This window comes from Eptatretus burgeri, chromosome 1 (assembly GCF_056783735.1).
Source record: "Eptatretus burgeri isolate ZD-2024b chromosome 1, Ebu_testis_v1, whole genome shotgun sequence".
Taxonomy (NCBI): domain Eukaryota; kingdom Metazoa; phylum Chordata; class Myxini; order Myxiniformes; family Myxinidae; genus Eptatretus; species Eptatretus burgeri.
Genome location: NC_140961.1, coordinates 51,797,279 through 51,814,453, shown reverse-complemented (window position 1 = coordinate 51,814,453; position 17,175 = coordinate 51,797,279). Strand labels below are relative to the sequence as shown.

Genomic DNA, 17,175 nt, shown 5'->3' with positions numbered 1-17,175 from the left:
CGAGAACCCCGTTCCAACACCTCCAGCTGATCAGAACATAGCTGTAAGCAGTGGTGAAGAGGATGGTGATGATGAACCTTTTGAACCCGACACTCAAGAATCACACCTTCTGAACCAGGGAGACTTAAATGATCTTGTAAGAGATCTCTCGCTGTCAAAGGCGAAGGCAGAGCTGCTTGGATCAAGGCTGCAGCAGTGGAATCTACTTGAACCTAACACCAAGATATCCTTGTTCAGAGCACGTCACAGAGACATGGCTGAGTTCTTTGAGATGGAAGACACGATGACATTCTGCAGTGACATCAACGGTCTGTTGAAAGAACTTGGGTGTGATCACGATCCTGCAGACTGGCGCCTCTTCATCGACTCGGGGAAGAACAGCTTGAAGGCTGTTTTGCTCCACAATGGCAACGAGAAACCATCAGTCCCACTGGCTCACGCGTTCGGCATGACAGAGACCTATGAGACTATGCGGCAGCTGCTTGATTCCATCAAGTACAATGACTTCAACTGGCACATCTGCGGAGACTTGAAAGTGGTGGCGCTGTTGTTAGGGCTGCAGTCAGGCTACACGAAATACATGTGCTTCCTTTGTCTCTGGGATAGCAGAGACGACAAGAATCACTGGACGAAGAAAGATTGGGAAGAGCGAAAAGAGCATGTACCTGGTCGACACAACGTGAAGCATGTCGCCCTTGTCGACCCAGCCAAGGTTTTCCTTCCACCACTCCACATAAAGCTCGGCTTGATGAAAAGTTTTGCACGGGCAATGGATCTGAATGGGCGTGGGTTTTTATACCTCAAGGAAAAGTTTGGCAACACCTTGTCGGAGGCCAAGATCAAGGCTGGTGTCTTTGTTGGACCGCAAATCCGACAGATTATGAAGGACGAAACTTTTCCGACAACTCTAAACCCCAAAGAGCTGGCAGCGTGGAGGAGCTTCAAAGCTGTGACGCACAACTTCTTGGGGAACGAGCGCGCGGACAACTATGAAGAAATAGTGCAGCAGCTGCTGGAGTCCTTCAGGAAACTTGGCTCCAGGATGTCCCTGAAAATCCATTTCCTACACCAGCACCTGAACTTCTTCCCTGACAACTTGGGAGCAGTCTCGGACGAGCACGGCGAGCGATTCCACCAAGAGATTTCACTCATGGAGACGCGTTACCAAGGGCGGCACAACCCGAACATGATGGGCGATTTCTGCTGGTTCCTGCATCGTGAAACTGACACAGAGCAGCACAAACGCAAAGCCAAATGCCTAAAGCATTTTTAATTACATTCTAGTGGAGTTTTTCTGTAATTTCTATAATTTTGAAGCATTCATGATGAAATAAATGAATAAATGAATTTTTGTAAATTTCATTGAAATCCTGACTTCTAGGCAATGGGAATATTTCTGTTACTGAAAATCCTGATGTGATACAGCAAAACGGTTATGATTTTTGAAATCAGCGTACCCAAATTAGTCTAAATCACTTTACACATCTCCAGTAAAAAATTTTTGTTGTTCAGTGTAATCAATTCATTACATGATGGTGCTTTCTTTCCTTGAGATGGAGCATTACCTTTGCGCTGTGTTTATCACCACTCACAAGTTTATATATTTTGTCGGCAAAGTGAGACCCCACCCTCGGAGGCCCATCTCGAAAGCTTGTGAACCACGATCGGTCTTGTGGGGGTCCCTTGTTGTCGCAGGCCCCATGCAATTGCATGGGTTCCATGCACCTAACGCCGCCCCTGCTTTTAGCGTAAACACTGAACTTCCATACAAGTTGCGATATAATACTTGCATCTCATAGTCGTCACTAGTGCTACACTTTAATCAATGATGTAACACACACACACACACACACACACACACACACACACACACACTGAACAATGGCTTCTGATAGTGCAAACTATCAACATCGAAGAGTGATTGATCTTAAAAGAATCCAAACTGAAAGGGGAATTCCTTGCCAAGGAAAACCACGTTTGAATGATCGATGAAAGATTAACTTGGTTTTTTGTTTGTTTGTTTGTTTTACATACCATACCCAGGCTAAACATGTACAGATTATTGTTATGACTGGCCTTCTGGGTGGGGAGTACCCTTCTCAGCCCATCTTCAGTGGGCAATGTGCTGTGGCAGTCTTGGAAATGCACTTTTTAATTTTTGAAAGAAATTTTATTAATCACCACATATCATACTCCATACCAGAAGATAAAAGAAGATGATTTGTAATACCAGCTACCACAAAAGATGGCGCTATTTCCACCACATGTCAATTTTGGAGTTTTTGTGACATCCACGTTTGCTCATTTCTACTGTAATTAGATTATACTCTCTCGATCTATTTAATTGTAAGTATTTAATATTTTTGCTTTTTTTCAATTTAAGTAAAATTACGCTTGTTCTTAATTCAGTCCTTATGCAAATGTACTTCCAATTGATTTATTTGAAGACCGTTGTGTTGAATCTATTGTGATCTCACTGCCGACAATGGGAACTCACCACTCCAAGTCGCAAGGCCTGAACACCGCAGTTCGAATGTCTCAATTGTCAATTTGGGGGCTTAGCGCCAGTCCATAGATGCAAGGGAGGGTGCGAGTTACCAGAGGCGGAGCAGCCAAGAGTAGCGGCTGCTGAGTTGCGCTGCCGGCAGCCATGGACCATTTGATGATAGCTCCATTGTTGCGTTGAATCACAGGTTCCCCCAGATGTTCCAGGGCGAAATACTGGGGATCTCCGATGGCGTGTCCATCAGGCATGATACAATCGCAGTTGAAATGTGAACACAAACGTGACCATTTGCTAATGATCAGTTTCCTTGCCATAACATCTGGGCTTCCAACCCCCTCCCTCCCTTCCCACCCTCCCCTACATCTTAGCAGCCTCTTCCAGCGATGCAGCGTAGTCTGATCTCTTGGAAATTGCAAAACACCAGGGTGACAGTTTATAGCTGGGTTAATATTCCAATAAAGGCGAAACAGATCAAAGGCTTCTAAGTTATTCTGCTAATCCTTATTTAACACATCGTCTTGCATCATAAAGTAGTGTTGTTTCGGAGGGGAAATTACGACAGCTAACGCATCTGTGAGCACTTGCCTTAGGATGGTAAAGAACCCACCATACCTTTTCAAAAGAGTCGGTTATCGTGTGTTGGTGTTGAGGTCAAATTACCTGCTTTGTGTTAACCTTATAATTATTACTCTGTACCAGGAATGCAATTTGGCACAAGTACCATTTTGCTGAATGACCATTATATGTTTCTTAATTTTGTTGTCATCCCTTGTGAAGGTTTATTATGATGGGGTATGCCAGGGGCCTTTGACATGATCTTTCACCAGCTTATGCTTGCCAAGCTCATAGCCAACAGAATGCAAGGTTACTTCCCTTCCTGCATCTTTGACTTCCTGCGCATGCACAAACAACAATGTGTTGTCTTCATGTCAATTTATTCTCCACCCTTCCTGTCTCTGCTTGAGTCCCATAAGACGTGTCACAGATAAAAAATTGATTATTGTTGCACATAAACAGCCTCACTCTCACTATTGTTCAACAATTCCTTGTTCCATTCTGCATATAACTTGAACCCTCTGTTGAGATAGCACCCCCCCCCCTCCAAACCTGCATCTTTTGTCTAACATCGGACTGAGTGAGACAGTCTGAGAGAGGCTTTAGCCAAAAACGATCTTGCACCCTTTTCCACCAGTTTTGAGGTTATATCAAGCATTGGTGCTAAAACCAAAATAAAAAGTCTAAGGATCATGTTTTCACAATGTCTTTCCATAAAAGCCATTCAAAAAAATCCATGAGTCCTTTCGGTAACCCATTATAAACGGTGTCCATTAGTTGACAGGTTTTTTTTTTTTTGGAGAAAATATTTCCACTAGCTATGCCAATGGGTATATTTTCCTACTGTGGCCCTGAGCCCCTGAGCCTCTGCATCTCAACTGACTGTCCTTTTAATTATCAGAGTTCCGATAGCGTTTTATCATAATTTTATATTCCAGGTGAATGCGGATATTCATGTGGAAGCATTCCCCTCTTCTGTAGCAAAGGTACAGCTCAGTATTTGTATCATAGATTAATGTTGGGTGAGGTTACTCCCCCAATGCTCTCTCTCTCTCTCTCTCTCTCTCCCCTCCCCCCACCATAACACCTTATATTTTACATGTTCAATGTCCTGAATGTCTTCACCAGAGGCCTCTCTGGGAGAGGTTATATTGGGTAATTTAAAAAAGAAAAGATGTTCAGTGTATCAAAGAAAAGGCTTCACGTTTGAGGTGATTGGCTTAAGATATCAAGGTCCTCTGAGTTCAAGCCCATGCCATACATCACACCAGGTGAGTTGACTCAGCCTTAGTGAGTTGACCGAGTTGACTTGAGTGGTTATACTGAACGAAAGGATCACAGAGGATATACACTACCGGTCTAAAGTTTTAGAACACCCCCATTTTTCCAGTTTTTACTGAAATTTAAGCAGTTTAATGTTTCAATGCACTCTGAAATTAAAGAATAGAACAAATAAACAATTGCAGATAAAAAAAGAAATTATGGAATCGTTTTGTTGAACAAAATTTAATCGAAATTTTTGACTCATCAAAGTAGCCACCTTTTGCAGATATAACAGCCGAACATACTCGTGGCATTCTTTCTGCAATGGAAATCAAATATTGTTCAGAAATTTCTTCCCAACACTGTTGCAGAAGTTCCCACAAATGTGTTGCACTTGTAGGTTGCTTTGCATTCACCCTTCTGTCCAGTTCATCCCAAACCAGCTCGATGGGGTTTAAGTCTGGAGACGGTGCTGGCCATTCCATGATTTGAAGCCTACAGTCTTGTTCTTTTCTTCTAAGGTAGTTCTCACATGCCTGGAGGTATGTTTTGGGTCGTTATCTTGCTGTAGGATGAACCACTGACCAACTCGGCGTAGACCAGAGGGTATTGCATGGCGTTGCAAAATGCTGTGGTAGCCCTTTTGGTTCAGGGTGCCAGTCACTCTGTGCAAGTCGCCAACTCTGGATCCAGCAAAAGAGCCCCAGATCATCACGCTTCCTCCTCCATGTTTGACAGTTGGTGTCACACACTGAGGAACCATCCTTTTGCCTACTCGACGGCGTACAAAAACCCTGCGTGATGAACCGAAGATTTCAAATTTTGATTCATCCGTCCATAAGACCTGCTTCCAGTTTTCAGTAGTCCACTGGTGGTGCTTCATGGCCCAAGCTTCTTTTTCTTATTTTACCACCTTAGAAATGGCTTTCTTACTGCTACTCGATCTGTCAAACCTGTAGCTTGAAGTCTTCTCTTCACAGTTGAAACTGAGACTTCCTTACTTCGACCATTGTTAAGCTGTGCTTGAAGCTGCTGTCCTGTGAGCCGCCGATCACGCAAGCTGTTGACTCTCAGAAACTTGTCTTCTGATTGTGTTGTGGTTTTGGGTCTGCCAAACCTCTACCTGTCAGAGTTTCCTCCAGTTTCCAAGTGCCTTTTGATGGTGTAAGAAACTGTACTCATTGACACCTCGGCTCGCTTTGCAATTTCTCAAAAGGAAAGACCTACACTTTTAAGGGTTATAATGGTCTGTCTGTCTTCCTTTGTTAATTGTCTTTTTCTCACCATTATGACAGCAATATACTACTTCCTGCAGTGCAATATTGTCCAAATAATGCTTCAGAGGGTGCAGCAACTCAGTCTGTTCCAACACTGCTTTTATACAGACAGAGGGTTTGTAACTCATCAACAAAAGTTGGGACACCTGAAGGAATTGTTTGCATCAACTTTCATGGCTTAATTTACTTCCATTGCTGCAGAACAACTGCAGTTGCTAACCCATTACTTGTTCCCTGAAAAGGGCCTTTTTTTGACAACTCTGAAATTTACATTATTTTTCAGTTTTTGGAAACTTAAACTTTTTTAACCTCTGGCAGTTTACTGCTTGGCTTTGTACCATTTCAGCTTATTCACTGGACTTGAACTGCTTAAATTTTGGTAAAAAATGGAGAATGGGGGTGCTCTAAAACTTTTGACCGGTAGTGTAGATAATACAGGTCTGCATCTCGACTCACCTTTCTTTTCCCTACTGAAAAGAACGAAGGAAAATAAATAAAAGACATCAAAGTAAAATAATTGGGCATTAACTTCCGTGCTTTCTTGCTGCTTTGTTTACCCAATTACGCTTTCCCATTGCTAAAGGGGTTAACAATCTTAAGTTTTAATTTTTTTTTCTAGTGCAATGTCATGCAGAATGACCATGCAAGCTCATTACATGCTCCCTGATATTGGACATTTATTAGGGCTTTATTATCCACTTAACAATATCAAGTACCAGTTTTTATTACAGTAGAAGCCTGACCTTAACTAATAACCATGCAAAAAGTCAGCCAAAGTGCCGAGAGTTCTTTTTATTTTTTTTTAAACTTTTATTCAGTGGAGTAATACTAATAGGGACATAATGCGTAGCCTATAATAATCGAAGAGGTTGAGATGGTTTGAGACTTTTTACGATTCCGGCAGTAAATGATGATCACCCGAAGCCATTGGTGGAGGACTTGATGACAAGATTTCTGCTCTTTACAGGTTTTTAAATTTTCTTTTCCTTGCCTGGTGCTGTTCTAATCATGTTGGCATTTTGAAGAATTGTAATCTTTTTTTTGTGGGTACTGAAAACATTTCCCTACACCATTAAGGAATAAGGTTGGTGATCATTTGATATTACCTTTCACATAGCTACAATGACTTATAGGCAATGCAGAGATTAGAAGAAAAAAAATCCCCAAAATAACTTCTGTTTTCAAAATTTTCAATTTTGCCTAAAACCCTCCCTGGCACTCATTGATGAACCTCTGAAAGTTTGATGAAGATAAGTTTGACCATCTCTGAGAAAAATGATGACACACAGACAGAGTGACGCTCATCTCGCTTAGAATATAAACGATAGATACACGTGTTGTACAGTCATCAGGTATATACACTGGGAAGTTGGCAGGCTTTGATGTCAAGCCTTCCTTCGTGAGGCCAGATGAACAGGATTTATGGGCAGTGCTATCTCAGCCAATCGATAGAACTTCCTAAGTAGTATTTTTTATTATTATTATTATTACCTCAACCACGAAAAGGTGGATGGAGGTTATGTTGTCATCTTTTTCTGTATGTCTATCTTTGTGAACAGGATATCTCAAAAAGTTGTGGATGGATTTGGCCAAAATTTGGTGGAGAGGTTGAGTGTGACAAGGATGAATTGATTAGATTTTGGTGTGGATCCGCCAGATCCAGATCCGGATCCTGATACCATAATTTTTTTTTTAATTATTCTTCACCATGGAGAGATGATGGGACCAAAAACGATATGTCGCATGATATCTCAAAAAGTTGTTGATAGATTCGGATGAAACTCGGTAGATGAGTTTGTTAATTGACAAGAAGAAGCCGATTCGATTTTGGTTCAGGTACGGATCTGGCCTATCGTGGGATACAAAACGTAAACTGTTCAGCCTGGTGGAGGTATGCGCTCTACCAAGTGCCGTTCTAGTTTTTGTACGCAATGTCGAGGCTCATGGAGCAGCCAGAACATGCAACAGATAAAGATGTAACAGAACAAAAGGAGTAGTATAAAGTGAAAGGAGAAACACACCAAGAGTCGGATGAAGGACAAAATAGAGAGCGAGGGACTTGGAGAAATCAGCGATGTAGGGAAGATTCAGGGAGTGCACAATATGGATACAGCCCATAAAAATTCTCTGGAATTGTTTCAAATCTTACTTATTGGTGGATGATGGAGATTCTCTGGTGGATTTTAAATTGAGTTGTGTGTTGGCATCCTGGCTAAATTCCAAATTTCTGTCCAGCTGTTATCACTTAGAATAAAATGTACACCATGTGGTTTGCCATATCTACCTAGTAACTGTTTTGATAGTGTCGACACCCTGGAAGGAGCTCGGGGGGGGGGGGGGGGAGCTGCAAACAACGGAAATTGCTCGTCGCCAAACATGCCATCAATGGCAGTCAGTAATGACTCCCAGCAGTCCTGTCTGGGCCAAAAGTGTTTAGCACCTCATAAGTAGGTAAAAACTCTTGAAGTGTCGCTAAAATGTCAAACAGTGTGATCTTCACCGCATGCTGCAACTCAATGTCACAGGGAAAGAAAAAGCCTTAGGCAGTGTGCAAGTCAGAAGGTTGGTTTCACAAGTGACTGCTATCAATATGCTGAGGGGGATCCCAGGTCGATTAAGTGGGTGGGTGGGGGAGGACCCAGGAGGTTTGGAACACACACACACACACACACACACACACACACACACACACACACACACACACACACACACACACACACACACACACACACATACACACACATACACACACATACACACACATATACACATACACACACATACACACATACACATACACACACATACACACATACACACACATACACACACATACACACACATACACACACATACACACATACACATACACACACACATACACATACACATACACATACACACATACACACATACACACACATACACACATATACACACACATACACACATACACACACATACACACATACATACATACACACATACACACCACACACACACCACACACACACACACATACACACATATACACACATATATACACACATATACACACATACATACACACATACACACATACACACACACACACACACCTGATGTACCACTTCAAATACTCTATTGCAAAGTGTCAATGCTGCCAAAGCAGTTTCTTGGCAAGGGCATTACTGAGTGGTTTTCCATTGCTTTCCCAGCAGTAGTCGAGGCAGGATTTTTGAACGATGGTTATGGTGTTGGCAATAGCTCACCTCCTCTTCATGAAGGACATCGTGGATCTTTAACATCCACCAACTAATGCCGACAGACGGGATTCTCAGTTAAACGTCGATCCGAGGGACGGCACACATATTTATGAATCGCCCTGCCTGTGAAACACCGAGATGACAGTTTATAGCTGGGTCGGGATTTGAACCCAGGCTAGACAGCTTAGAGGTGAGTGTGTGTCCCTTTAGGCCATCCTGCTAGCCCTCATTATAACTTAATTCAACAATTATACCTTTTATTTGTATTAATATTACTTTAATGCATTTTTGCAGTGATTATGACGTTGAGTCCAATTTTCATAATCATCCTATGACATTGCTGTGATTTCCTTTTCTGTTTATAGAACATAGAAACACCCCTCCCATCCTCTTCCCATCCCTTCCCTTCTCCCATCCCCACCCATGCCCCAATTCCATGTTTACTCTTTAACATTCCCAATCTGGTGTTGGAATGTCATCAGAACAAAGGTTTGAATCGATCAGAATAACTTCTGGTGAATATAGACCCTTCTTGTTTGGCCTCAGACTAACTATTTACTCGATTGCTCACACTTGCTTTAACTCCTGTTGCAGCTTTGCTTTGATTCCAGATTGTTTTTGTTTTTTCTTCTCTTGCCAACCACTCCTCCAGCTTCTGGAATTTTCTTTTTTGACAACACTTATTTGATTGCTCGTTTTAAATCTCAAAGCTTTTTCTCTTTGAGCAAAGGTTTGGAATAAAAACAAATCTCTCAAATGTTCAGCTGTTGTACTGCCAGCAGGAGCTGGCAGTAGGAGTGGGTGATTGTTGATGGGGGATTTGGGGGGATGGTGGAGGGGAGTGTGTGGTGTAGTGTTGTGTATTGTGGAAGCAGGGGGACCCTGAAAATTTTAGTGTCCGTGGTCAAATCCTCTTGGATGAGTCGATGATACATACATACAAACATACATGCACACATGATACCTTCTCTCCAAATAAATGGTGGTTCATTTGATTTGAAGATATTTATGTTTATAATAGATAATTATTTTCAGGTGCCAACACCTTGTTGTGGTGTATTATTGAATTGTGTCCCTGTGAGTGTCTGGCCGACTTGCCATGGCCTCAGCAAGTGGGCGTGACAATTTTGGCTCTGCTCTGATGCTGCATGCCTCGCTCCACTTCTGTGATTGAGAGTTTGTGGCTGTATCCATCTTGTTCAACCTCCTGTATCCTCCCCTTGCTGTCACACTTCCTCACATCCCTTATTTTTCTAAGTCTCCCTCTATTTTGTCCCTCAACCCTGCTGTTATTGTATTCTCCCTTTGTGCCAATTGAGAGATGATAAATTTGGAAGATTGAGCAGATGGGCCAAGTATTTCCAATGTCTGGGGAAAGGGGGGGGAGGGTTGGGCCTGTACTCAAACCCCCATTCTCAAACACCAATTATCATGCAGGGTGAATCATCAATGTATGCACTGTCCTTCAGAAAAATGTGAAGCTGGGTGCCCCGTCTACCAACACTGGTCATTGGTGGATGTCAAAGATCACATGGTGTCTTTTGCAAAGAATAAGCGAGCTATCACCAGCATCCTGAACAAATGACAAATTGCTGCACTTTCAGTCGATTATCCTGTGATGGAGTAGTGGCCCTGTCTGCAGGATTGGTTCTAGCCTTGAAACGTTTCTCGACTTGTGAATGCCAAAAGCTACGTCAAGAATACAGGGTCTCCATTTTTGCTAACCTTATACACTGTTATTAACTGGGTACAATATCAGGGGATAAAATCCTCCTAACATCCTTCCCCTCCCAAAATAACAACCAAGGGTGTTGAAGCTGAAGGGATCTCAATTTTTTTTTTTAATATAAAAATGATTAACATAGATTAAGGTCATATTTTTCAGAATGGAGATGAAGAATTGCAAATAATTACTTTTTAAACCAAATCCTACCAACATATTTTACAACCTAATCTTTCCAACAAGGGTCTTTTCAGACCCCAACTCAAAACAATTCAATTTCACTAAATCTGCAAAAGCTTCACATCAATGGTGAAACATGGTATTTTATTGATAAAGTCAATAAGCATATAAACAAGGTCAAATGAGCTAAGATCCTCATCCTCTTAATGATGACGTCATAAAAACGAATATGACGTCATTGTGATGTATCAGGTTTGCGATAAATTATCTGTGCTAATGCCCGGCTTGATTCCCGCAAACAAAATTCAAACAGCTTGCCTCGTTTCGGAGATAATGGTATCGGCGATTTCCATTAGCGGCGATATTATGACGTCACCTTTTTCTCCAGGAAGAATTTCCAAAATCGGAGATGGTTACTGTCTGCGCGTGGGCTTTCTGCATATACATGGCAAGTTTCACAAAGATCCGATGAAAACTCTGGGTTGTGAAACAAAAAATGTCAAAAATAGGAATGACGTCATAAAAATTGATATGACGTCATAGTGAAGTATCATATTTGCGGTAATTCATCTCTGCTAATGCCCTGTTCGATTCCTGCAAACAGAATTCAAAAAGTTTGCCTAGTTTCGGAGATAAGTTTTTAAGCGATTTCCATTAGCGGAGATATTTTGACGTCATAACTTTTTTTTCTAGCAGGAATTTTCAAAATCGGAGATGGTTACTGTCTGCGCAGGGTATTTTTACATATATATGCCAAGTTTCAGGAAGTTTCGATGAAAACTGTAGGCTGTGAAACAAAAAAACCCACAAGAACAATAACGTGAGTAAGACTTTGAGATCCTCCACGAGGATATAAAAAGAAAAATAAATATACAGTATAATCTAAAATTAACCTACCAACTGGGGTCTCTTATGACGCCTACTCAGAAGCACGAAATTTCATTCAATCTGCTGAAGTTTCACATCAACGAGGAAACATCTTTTGATTGGATGAGATTTTAGTGATGAAGTAAACAAACACAAGCACAAAAAACCCCATTAAAATTAGAGGGCTTGCTCGATACAATGACCATACATCCATTGGGACCATACTCTGTGCAGAGCGTTGGTGCTGCCTAAGCAGTCTCGTTGGCTATTGGGAACAATCCCGGACGGGTCGCCACTCCGACACAGGACACCAGCAAGCTGGCACGCATTTTTTCGACCTCAGAAGGATGATGGGCAGAGTCAACCCCACCTGATATTAATTCAACAGCCAAGGGGGATTTGAACTCAGGATCCCAAGATTATCCCAAGTCCACCACCATAACCATTAAGCCAACAGCAGGCATACAATTACCATGTGAAGTAATATATGCAAAAAATAGGACCATGCATCCTGAAGCTCACCTGGATCAGGAGCAACGGTCACTCAACCTCCCTGCAAACCCCCCTTAGACCCTGATTTATTTATTACTTACGAAATCTAAAGATTTCGTAAGTATATTGATGACTTCTGTCCTCTGTTTGTGTTTTTGTGCGTTTGTGTGTTTGTTTGTAGGCACGATAACTCGAGAACAGAAGAAGCTACCAATGTCAAATTACACCACGTGATTCAGGAGGGTGATGGCTAGTGCTGATTAGATTTTGGTCAAAATCGGTCAAAGGTCAAGGTCACAGTGAGGTCAAACATTCGATTTTTGATGGTTTGGTTCAAGGCCCGGTCACACCTTGACGTTTTAGCCAACGTATGCCGATTTTTGAATTTTTTTTCTAAAACGCTGGCACACGTTGAATACGTTATGGGTAAGTTTTGATAACATTGAGAGCACGCTGAAAAACACTGCCATACGTCGTAGTACGTTGCCATACGTCGTTGTACGTTGGCTTTAAACGTTGTACTTTTCGGTTGTCCTCAAATTTTTTCATGCTTGAAATTTCACGACGTATGCCGGCGTATGACTCACACGTTCCGCTACGCTGGCCACAAGTTGTAGGCACGGTCTGCGATCGTTGACAGACGTCAACACATGCTACTTGTAAGTTAATCATAAGTTGAGACACGCCGAGGTAATGTTTAGAGTACCCGAAACTTATTTCTAACCTATGATTAACGTGTTGTTGGCACGTTACGCGATCGTTGCCACACGTCGACAGACGTTACTTTTAAGTTACTCATAGGCTGAAAGACGTCGGTATAATGGATCGTCCTTGCGTCAGCGTCCGCGGCCACGGCCAGGACACTTATTTGCAGCATTCTTCAAACTTTTCTTCGGCATGACGAGGATGTTCACACTTCGATGTCTAGCTTGGCTATGATTCCAATTGTCCATCGGCAGCGTCTATTTAAAATAGTCGAGTTTGAGCGTTTTAACACGTTCAGAAGAAACGTTTCAAATTTCCAAACCCCAGCGTCAAAAAAAAAAAAACAAACAAACAAAGGCGAGTGACAGCAATTTAAATCGTTCATTGTAAACAATGAAACTAGCTGAGTGGTACCGTTTAAAAGTCGTTGAGTGTAAAAAAAAATCCAATTGTTGAGCGCAAGCGTCTACTTTCAATAGTGGAGATGCAGCCATTTAAATCGTTGAGTGGCAGCCTATGAACCTACCCGTGGACACGCGGACGCAAGGACGATCCATCATAACCCACACCCTCCCCCTCACACCCACCTACTACTGCCAACATGAACAAACTACTACTAATACTAATACTAATACTAATAGTAATACTGATACTGATACTGTTACTGCTGGCATGGACATCGACTCAAAAAGGACTCGAAAACACTGTTGGGTTCCCCTTTTATGAACACCATTTTTATATACCAATTCCCAAAACCGCTGGGAACACGTCTTTATATGGCAGTTGTAACCTAGAAACACGTTCATTTATTTTTTTTGTCGACCGGAAGACGTCATTGGAATACGTCTACATACGTCGATGTGTGTTGGGGCTACGTAAAGAATTGGTTCAAAGCACGTCAAACATAAGTTAGAAATAAGTTTCGCGTAAAAAAGACATTACCGCGACGTGTTTCGACTTATGAGGAGCTTATAAGTAGCCTTTGTGGACGTGTGTAAGCGTCCACATATCGTGTGTAAAACTTATCCCCATCGCATGCGGAACGTGTGTCATACGCCGAGTACGTCGTAAAATTTTGAACATGTTCAAAATTTCTTGACGTACTCTACTTACTACGACTTATGATAGCGTACTTTAGCGTTGTACTCACGTATACCAAACTTACTCATACCGTATTCGACGTGCCCCAACGTTTTAGACACACTTTTTGTTACGTCGGCATACGCTGGAAAGATCGCCAAGGTGTGACCGCGATTTTGACCCTTCCATTTCTACGGCAGTTATGATTCGAATCGTTGTGCGTCAGCCTTTTAATAGGCTACGCCACGACATCGTCGGCGATGCGTGCAACGCGCTATGCCTGAGTTAGACTATCGTTGGGCATCGGTTGTGTAGGCCGCCAACAGGTTCAGCATTCGTTGGTATAAGTTATCTATAACACAACGAAACGTTCTGTGTAGTTACCAATGCGTTGTACATAAGACCAAGTCGCTATGAATACGTCCGAATCTTTAAAAAAAAACATCAAAAGTTCAACGTAAGCCAGCGTTTTACATACATTTTAACACGTTGCCATCGCTGGCTAAAACGTCAAGGTGTGACCGGGCCTTCAGATAACTCGAGAACGGAAGAAGCTACCAATGTCAAATTACACCACGTTATTCAGAATCACTGGACCTGAATTGCTTAAATTTGCGTTAATCCGTGGTAACTCGAGAACGGAAGAAGCTACCAATGTCAAATTACACCACGTGATTCAGGAGGGTAATGGCTAGCGCCGATTAGATTTTGGTCAAAATCGGTCAAAGGTCAAGGTCACAGTGAGGTCAAACATTCGATTTTTGATGGTTTGGTACAGAATCATCGTAGAAACTTCTGGTTTGCGTCGCTACCTTCTCTAGAGACAGCTTTTATTAGACAATGTCAGAGGTCAAGTTGACGATTTCGTAAGTACCAGTCTATGACTGCTTGTTTATTTATTCAATGAATGCCGTGAGCAAACTTTGGAACATTATGGGTGATGAAGGTTGGCATGTGCGTACTTTCGGAGAAGAGAACAAATACCTATTTTGTGGGGGGCAACACCCCTCCTCCCCCCCCTCATGGACCCTTTTAATGAGTGCAGATTTTGTTGTGGTCGATACATACACTTTAGTACATCACGAATGATGAAAGTTGTGGTCAACTTTCATCAAAATTGTGTGTAGTTTTGGAGAAGAGAGCAAATACCTATTTTCCATCCATGCATTGGGACCATACTCTGTACAGAGCATCGATGCTGCCGAAGCAGTCTCCTGGACTATTGGGCACAATCCTGGATGGGTCACCATTTTGACGCAGGACACTAGAATGGCTCATACCTATTTTGAGGGGTCAAAAGAACCCCGTATATCCCAGCAATGAGCACAGATTTTGATGCGGTCAATACACTTTGGTAAATCATGGGTAGTTTCGGGTAAATCATGGGTAAATCATAAAATCATTTTGTGTGTAGTTTCGGAGAACATTGCAAATATCTCTCTTGGGTGGGTTAATCCCCCCCTCCCCCCACCGTAAACTCCTTTAATGAGTGTAGATTTTGTTGTGGTCAATGAACCTTTGTTTGGCATCAGATATGAAGCTTGTGGCCAAGTTTCTTCAAAATCGTGTGTTTGGTTCAAGTGATAATGACTAAAGAGTTTACTGACTGACTCTCACTCACTTACTTACTTACTCACTCACTCATATACAGACACTGCTCCATCTCATAAGCTCACCTGACTAAAGTCCAGGTGTGCTAAAAATGAACGAAAACAACTGGGGTCTTTTTTGGTCCCAGAAAGGATTTCCTTGTAACTCTGTGCAGCAAGGTGAGATCTCAAAACATTATGTATATTTATTACCTGCGCATATAGGTAAACAGACTAATATTACATTGTTAAACTAATATAGAAATAACACATCAGAATGTAGGCCTGGGGTCCAAAAAGACCCCCGTTGGTAGGATTAGGGTTAAACAATATTGTCCATTTGAGCATGATATGATATTTAATCATTGACTTTCATTTATCTGGAAACCGACCCTCAAAACAAAAGTGGCAATAATCAAGCGTGTACACATATTGTTGTTTCAAATACCCTGCTGAATTCCTCGAATGTCTATCTCCCTTACCAGCTTTTAACGAATTGGGCAAGTAGACCTTCGTGGGCGCGGGGCTCGGGTCCATCCCCAACTGGCACAGTGTGGATTTCGCCGACAAAATTAATTTTGGGTTGAGATATCACCGCACAATTAACGCCGTGACATCGAGGCAGACGTCCTTGCTTCACAATTCACCTGCAAATAACATTGGAAGATGTAATCACTCCAAACTCCGCAGAAGCACTCCATTAGCTCTCGATAATCCTGCAGTTGAAGGCATTCCGAGTCCGGGTACACAAAGAGCCATAAACCGAGGAGAAAAAAAAAACGTGTGTGTGCATGCTGTTCTGTTCCATCACAGTGCTCAAGGATGTCTTTGAGCACCTTCAATATCATCGCAGTGAATTTTATGGCCTCTCATCATGGGACTTTGGGCATGGTATGTTCAAGCTACCTTTATTAGTTGTGCTTGGCTGTACCCTGTGCATACCCAAGATAAAGGTGAAAATCACTCGGCTCAACTGATCAGCAAGGCAATGCCTAGAAAAGGAGAGTTGATAATTCGGGGAAATGGTCAATCGTCCCAGCATGCCCATGCTGCATCCTCATGCCAGCACTTGCATATGCAACATTAGGGAGATATTCTTTCATGTACAACACAAGGCTGCATAGTAGCATCATCAGCCCATCCCCCGCACAGCAGGAGACTGGGTTTTGCAATGACTTGTGTGTGTGTGTGTGTGTGTGTGTGTGTGTGTGTGTGTGTGTGTGTGTGTGTGTCTGTGTGTGCGCGTGCGCGTCTGTCCAGGCAATAACTTTATTATTTTTTATTATTATTTGAGCTTTTGACATCACAATTTCAAGAAAGCGTTATTCTGAGAATATGGAGAAGATAAGTTAATAATTTGGTGAAAAGGTCAAAGGTCAGAATCATAAAATCGTCAATTTTTATCCAATTGACCTGAAATTTTAATTATTATTTGAGCTTTTGTAATCAAATTTTCAACAAAGCTTTATCATCAGAATATGGAGAAGACAAATTAAGAATTAGGTCAAAAAGAGGAAGTCTGAATGCAAAGCAGGCAGGTTTTGCATTTTCAGATGCTTTCGAGCTGGGTTGGGATTCAAACCCAGGCAAGACAGCTTGTAGAAGAGAGTGTGCGTACCTCTTGGCCATCCTGCCAGCTCATCAACGAGATGATGGATGAAAAGACAAAGGCAGGGTAACCAGAAACAAGCAC

At 42.1% G+C, this 17,175-nt stretch overlaps 1 long non-coding RNA gene across 4 annotated transcripts in view; it reads right to left on the bottom strand.

Moving 5' to 3' along the window:
- LOC147034478 (uncharacterized) overlaps window positions 1–17,175 on the bottom strand; it is a 280,443-nt gene that overhangs the window by 81,584 nt on the left and 181,684 nt on the right. For 2 of the 4 annotated variants that reach the window (XR_015058921.1, XR_015058922.1), the window contains exon 3: window positions 15,965–16,129. This is a non-coding gene — a long non-coding RNA (uncharacterized LOC147034478). Of the gene's footprint in view, window positions 1–13,531; window positions 16,130–17,175 lie in introns of those variants that run through there. The other 2 variants (XR_015058917.1, XR_015058924.1) reach the window with 1 other exon arrangement.